Genomic DNA, 6,660 nt, shown 5'->3' on the forward strand with positions numbered 1-6,660 from the left:
ACTCTCCAATCTCCCTCCAGCCCTCTTGAAGGAAACAGCGGCCACCGAATGTAGCACTGACCCATGAAGGGAACAGCAGCATTTTTGAGGTAGATATTTATTTACAAGTTAAGGGATGAGGGAATGGGAAGATTAATGAAACACAACAGAAACGAAGATACCACAATACAAACACAATACAAACAGTTCTCTGTTTGGAAGCCCAATATAGGCTAAAATAACAAACTCTACCTGGCCTAACTACTTCCACACCAAAGTAGGATCCTTCATCTTTGCCAGTATACAGAAACCTCCACTCAGACTGGATGAAAAAATGCAAAGGACGAAGTGTGGATGCTCTCCTGTCTGTTTTATACTTCCTGCCCAGCTCCTAAGTCCTTTGCCCCCTCCCTCCGCCCAAGGAGGATGAGATGGCGTTTTCACACCTTCCCACCTGGGCTGGTCCTTGGACAGTGGTGTATGGCCTTGAATCGAGATAAGGACTCTGGACTGGCACCTCCAGCACTGAGCCGTTCCTGCCTCCCCTTTAGCCCAGGTGCCTGGAGTTACAAACCTTCTTCGCTGGACCCTACTCCTCTCTACAATAAAACAATGAAAATGTTATCTGAAAGAAATGCCTTACTCAGTTCACCCTTACCTACCATGGCCTCTCCTCTAACCAGGCCATCTCCTTCGCATATCCAACCTTCCACAGCCCTACAGTCTGAAATAACTTGAAATTTGTCGGAATACTTCCCCTGAAAAGAATTGCAACTGAAATTGTTATTTTGAAAATACAAGGTTAGACTTTGGCCTCCAAGGTGGCAGAGGCAGGCTGGAGCAAAGGTGGGACCAGCAGCAGCACACAAGACATCCTGCTGCCTGAAAGCAGGAGGACGTGCACTGCTGTCTCCCTTCATGCCTTGTTCTGCGGGGTTCTTCCTCAGAGTGAGGCACTGTGGATGACGTGGCCCTAGGTCTGTGTGATGGCATCACAGGTGGTCTCCAGGGCCACCTTGCCTACAATGCCTCACTCTAAGGAAAGAGCCCTGGGAGCAAGGTATCTGGGCCTGGTGGGCTCTCTGGAGAGCAGAACCCATCACCTTCCTCAAAGAGCCCATTGGCTGCCTTGCTCTGGAGGGTCATCACAGCAAGGCATCAGGCAGGCAGCTGTTCATGCAGCTGGCCTTAAAGAGAGGAGCCAAGTGGTTGAAGTGAAAACCAGGGTGTAACCAAGGCAACATCTGAAAGAACTTGGTGGACCATGGATAGAGCCTGGCAAATCCAGGGCTGTGGAAATAGCTTTCCCAGGCCTGCTCTGGCAGTCATGTGACCTGGTTTGTTTTTTACCGTTATCAATATATATCTCAGTAACATATGAAATATCATCTGAGATATCATGCACACGTAATAAGAGGTTTCCCCTTGCTGTTGCTGTAATATGAAATCTGTGGCACTGAGAATAACAAAAGTGATTTGGGGAGAGAAACCCTACCTTTGCTTTCACATTTTCTGAGGACGCCAAGGACGCTGAGCTGTGATAGCGGCTGGTCCTAGGAGGACTCTTAGCAGTGTGATAGTCACTTGTGATGGGAAGTGGTTCTGGACGGCTACCAGAATACTTTTGAGTGCATCCACAGATAAATCACAGACTACATAGGCTTGGTCTAAAGAATAAGGGGAAATTTTCAGAGCACCTTGGTCATTTCATAAAGTTTCATGTAGGGCTCAGTACAAGCCAGAGGTCAGCCCAACAATCAGCATTCAATCCCAGTGCTTAGACCTTGGGCCCTGTGAAAGTAAAATAAAAGCAAAAGCAAATGTAGAGTGCCATTTGGCATATTGTTTCTTCATCTCTGAGGCTTTCTTCACCTGGAGCTTTTATCCTGCAATTGATTGCTCCTTCAGGGACGTTTGCAGGCTCGTTACATGACATCTCCAGGGCGTCTCCTGAACTAAATGCTCTTTGTTCCGTTTTTAATGAGCTATTTTAATGAGATAATGAGCTATCAAATTGCCTCGTCCTGTTCCGCTTGAGTTCCCTCCTTGAAAAGAGGAAAAGTGGCAAGAAGAGGAGCGAGATAAATGAAAGATAATGGAAGACTCAGATACGGGGGGGGGGGGGGAGATGTGAAAAAGGGAGCCTTTTTCATGTGAAGCAGAAAGCCCTGTTTTAAATGCAGGATTTTAGGCTGGTGTAGAGATGCCCTGAGTATCTCCAAGCACCCCCACACACACATACCTGGGATTGTGTAGAAGCCTTACAGGCAAGATGGTGTGGCTTGATGTAAATTCATCAAGGACCCACCAGTCAGTGAAATTTCATAGAAACAGAACTGTGGTTTATCTGAATGCATGGCTCGCTGCGTATTTTGGACATTCTTCCTCAATCAATTTTGATTTGTTAGACATTACTGTCTTTCTGTATTGAGCAGGCATGCGTATTCACAATCTCTCAAACTGGCCTAGCTCCACATTAATGCTTACTAACCATATGTTCTTGATGTCTTCTTCAGGTCATCCATAGCTTGTTTGAGTATGGCCACACTGAGTATGGCCACTGGCCACATTGCCTTGAATGTTGCCGGCTGACATGAAAACTTGCAGGAGCTCACTGATGACGATCGTTTTGGGCATAACTATGTAAGATCAGGAATGAATTAGGATGCAAATGAAGTAATTGCTTCATGTGAGTATTTGTGTGGGAAAGAATATCATTTCCAAAAGTGCTGCTTGCTAAAATAAGCAAAATTAAAAAGATCTAAGGGTTAAAGCAAAATATTTAATGCTTGAAAAAAGAAGTGGGAGCTGAAATAAAATACTAGTGTCCCAACTAATTCTGTCCTATGGAATTCAGAGGTACCCTCTCAAACCAGGGTACCTTCTCAAATTTATGTAAACAATGTTAAGGCAGGCTTCCTAAAAACTAAAAGGATTATCTCACTGATGTAACTGGCTTTTTTGCCAGTCAAGAACTCACATTGCTCTACCATCCTTTCTCCCCAAGGCTATTGTAACCTTAATATTTCCTTTTCCTTCATCAAATGTTTTGCTGTCATAATAATATTCATCTAAGATTTATACAAGGTATGGAGTCTTTCAAAAACTCAGTGTGGCCCAGTACACAATAGAAAAGTTCATATACGGTAAGTTTGAAAACAATTGTACCCCACAAAAAACCTGCAGAGAGCTGCAAGCACACACACAGTGGTTTTCTGATGCTCAAAGCACACAGACTGGTAGAAGAGTAGGCCAGGAGATGGATGTTATTTGCCCCTAGATTCCTCAGATCGTAGAAACAAACCTGTGAGAAGAGAGAGAAAGAGAGAGAAAGAAAGAAAGAAAGAAAGAAAGAAAGAAAGAAAGAAAGAAAGAAAGAAAGTCCCACAACAACTGATAGAAGATCACCTTGCCAAAGGCCACCTCAGAGACTGCATACTTCTTGTTCAACAGGATCACGTACCCTCACGATGTCTGGAATTTGTTTTGGTATTTCCTTCTAAGGAATAACCACCTCCCAATACTTGCTAATGTCTCCTACCTTACAGGGATACCTGTATCACCATTACTCATGTTTTCATAACCTCAGAATTTGATGGCTGCGATGCCCTGTGTGTCTGGATGTTCAGGAGATTCAGCAATGTCAAAATGCAGTGACGCACCTGCAGGCGGCGTTGCGACACGAAGCGCGTATTGCACCAGTGCTTCAGCATGTCCTATAGGGTTGGGTTGCATGTTATGCTGGTGAGTACAAGAGAGGGGGCTTTCTCAGGGGTGTCTCCACTGGAATCAACTTCCATTTGGGGTTAGTCAGGCTCCTTTTTGGCAGGTCTTCAGGAAAGCTCTGAAGACCCACCCACTTTTCTTGGCCTTTTCATAGTTGAAAACAATGACTGCTGGCTTCATTGGTCAACCATTGTTTTTAGTGGATTTTTATTGCATATGTATTTATTGCTTTTTAAAAGCAATCTATTGGTTTTGTATGGTTTTTATCTTGTACGCTGTCTTGAGTGGGCTCTACCTTTAAAGGTGGCCTAAAAATAATTCTAAATAAAAATTAAAAATTAAATGTGAAGGTCTAATTTTAATTAATATAGCCCTAAATAGCTTGTGCACTACATATCATGACCATCTACTCCTTTTGTCATCTTGCTGTTTCCACGGGCTGCTTCTTATGTTTTTTATTTTGTACACAGCTCCAGCTAGCAAATTGCAAAATAACACAGGCAGAACATTTATGAGGGCACCCAAATGTAGAGGAAACTGTAGCCATTTGTACAATAGAGGTGCTCTGCGGACCCTGCCTCAGCACTACAAGTCCTGCCCCTCTACAAGCCCTGCCCCTCGTGGGGTTGGGGAGGAGGGAGGGAGAGGAATCCCCACAGTTCTCTCTGATCTCTCAACAGTGCGCATTCCACAGCACTGCTGCTCCATTGCTCATGGGCTTTCCTATTCAGGGACGCCTCATGCACAGCAAAGCCGAGGCAGTCAAGCCCCCTCAGTCCTCCAACAGAAGATTGATGGGGACTCTGCTGACTGCCCCAGCTTCACCTGCCCTGCCTGCTGGGGGAAGGGGCTTCCCCAACCCAATTTTGATTCTACTCATCTGCTTTTCAAGATATGCTGATAAGGACTGTGTGAAGTGAACCACCTCTGTAAATCATTCCAAAACTTCCCCCTTATGGTAGAAGACAGTATAGCCACAAATAAAGCTTTTTATCACCTGTGATGAAGATCAGGCTTGACAGCGGGAGGAAGCCACAGTCAGACCATTAACTTAAAGCTTATCTTTGTGACATCATGCATGAGGTCAGAATGTTGTGTTTGGATTCAACCTAGGCAGTCTCCATGCCAATGGCAGTGGCCAGTAAGCCGCTGTAACTAGGTAACCATCAGGTAGACTCTCTGGCAAGTTTGATGTTTGATCTCATATCCTAAGCCTGAAGAAGAGTTTAGTGTAACCTGAAAGGCTGCTTCTAGTATTAAATGAGCAAACCAAAAACACCAGTTGATCCAATGATCTCACAAGTTTATATGAATGCTTGTGAGCCCATATTTATAGAGAGGACCAACCAATGCAGTATTTCCTGTGTTCAAGATAAACCTTTGAGCCAACATCCTGTATCTGAAGCTTTCTCTTTACCCCACCTGTCTCAAGTCCTCTATTTTAAGGGAATATTCCCTACAAAATGGAAGTCCATCCATCATTAAAAACAACAACACCCTATTTCTGTAGAGTTTAATCTTAAACTGCAAAGTTTAGTGCAACCTCTTCTACGGAGCATTTTGCTTTTGGCCTAAGTCCAAATCTCAACATCACCCATGTTCACCCTTTTTTTACCCCGATTTCATCCTCCCTCTCCTTTTTGTACTGTCTCTGCCACACACACCGCCCTGTCCAAATTTAGACTGAAAGCTCCTTGGGAGAGGATCTGTCTTTTCCTTCTATGACTCAGTAGAGCAAATACCACATGCATAGATGGCACTCATCATTGGTAGGATTCTCTGGGCTCCATGACATAGGTGAGGACAGACATTAGGGAACCATGTGAGAAGTCCCTCTGTGCAGAATTAAATATTTTACAAGCTTCCTCCTCACATCAGGTGTGCTGCTTTTTTCAAAACTAGAGGGGCAATAGAAGCAGAAGGCCAATTCCATGATGGGAATAGGAACAGCAAAGTTAAAGGAGAACTTTGTAAGGAGGAAACAATCAGCACAGATATGTTTTCTAAAGAAACAATTGTGATTTAAACCAGCAGGAAGTTCTCCCCAAAGGCTGGAGGGCTCTTATTGGTTTGGCTCTTGCATGACATTTCACTATAAATGTTGGATATATGTCATGGATGTACTCTAATGTGGTGGTTCTCAAACAACGGTATTCTGTCCAGGGCCTCTCCTTTCACTCAGATCCAGCAGTCCTTGTCCCCCATATGCTGTTCTCTGCCTTCTGCTTTCCCCCAGTCCAGCCCCCAATAGGTTTCCTAGAGCTGGGGGTTAGGAAAGAGAGAGTTCCCAAGGAAGGACTGCAAACTTCTTATCCTTAAAAGGCCTGCTGTGTCAAAGCAAGCTTTGGGGGTCTACAAAGTGACAGGACAGTGTAAAAGCTGGAATGGAATGGATTGGGCCTGAACGTCTCCTCTATTTATTTTTTAAAAAACATCCCCCAAACAATGGCATGTGTTAGAGACACTCAAGAACAATATTTTAGGACGGAAACCCTTGCAATATTGTATTATTAACCCCATACCCAGAACCCAATCAGAACAGCCCAGAATGGCAACTTCCGAGTCAAGTCAACCAAACTCACCAGTCACACATAACTACATGGGATTGATATAATAAGCTACAAAGCATCCACAGAAACCACGTTTTAGTAGCGATTCTGAGCAATAGCCCTTATTCCGCGAAATGGTCCAGAACAGCAACTTCAAAATCAAGTCCCTACAACTTCCCCACCCCATTATAGCATTTCTGTTCCAAAGGCCGAGTTCAACAGGATTTACTCAGGTAAGCGTGTACAGGGTTACAACCTTACAGGGCAATCGTAAGCATTTTTATTCAGACGGAAGTCCTGTTGAGTTCAGTGGACCATACTCCCTAGTAAGACTGTTTAGGGCTGCAGCATTAGAATGAGAGCAATACGTATCATCTACGCAGAAGTAAGCCCCATTGAATTCAAT

This window comes from Heloderma suspectum, chromosome 2 (genome assembly GCF_057233095.1).
Source record: "Heloderma suspectum isolate Gila_16-S chromosome 2, 16-S_ref, whole genome shotgun sequence".
NCBI classification, from domain to species: Eukaryota; Metazoa; Chordata; class Lepidosauria; order Squamata; family Helodermatidae; genus Heloderma; species Heloderma suspectum.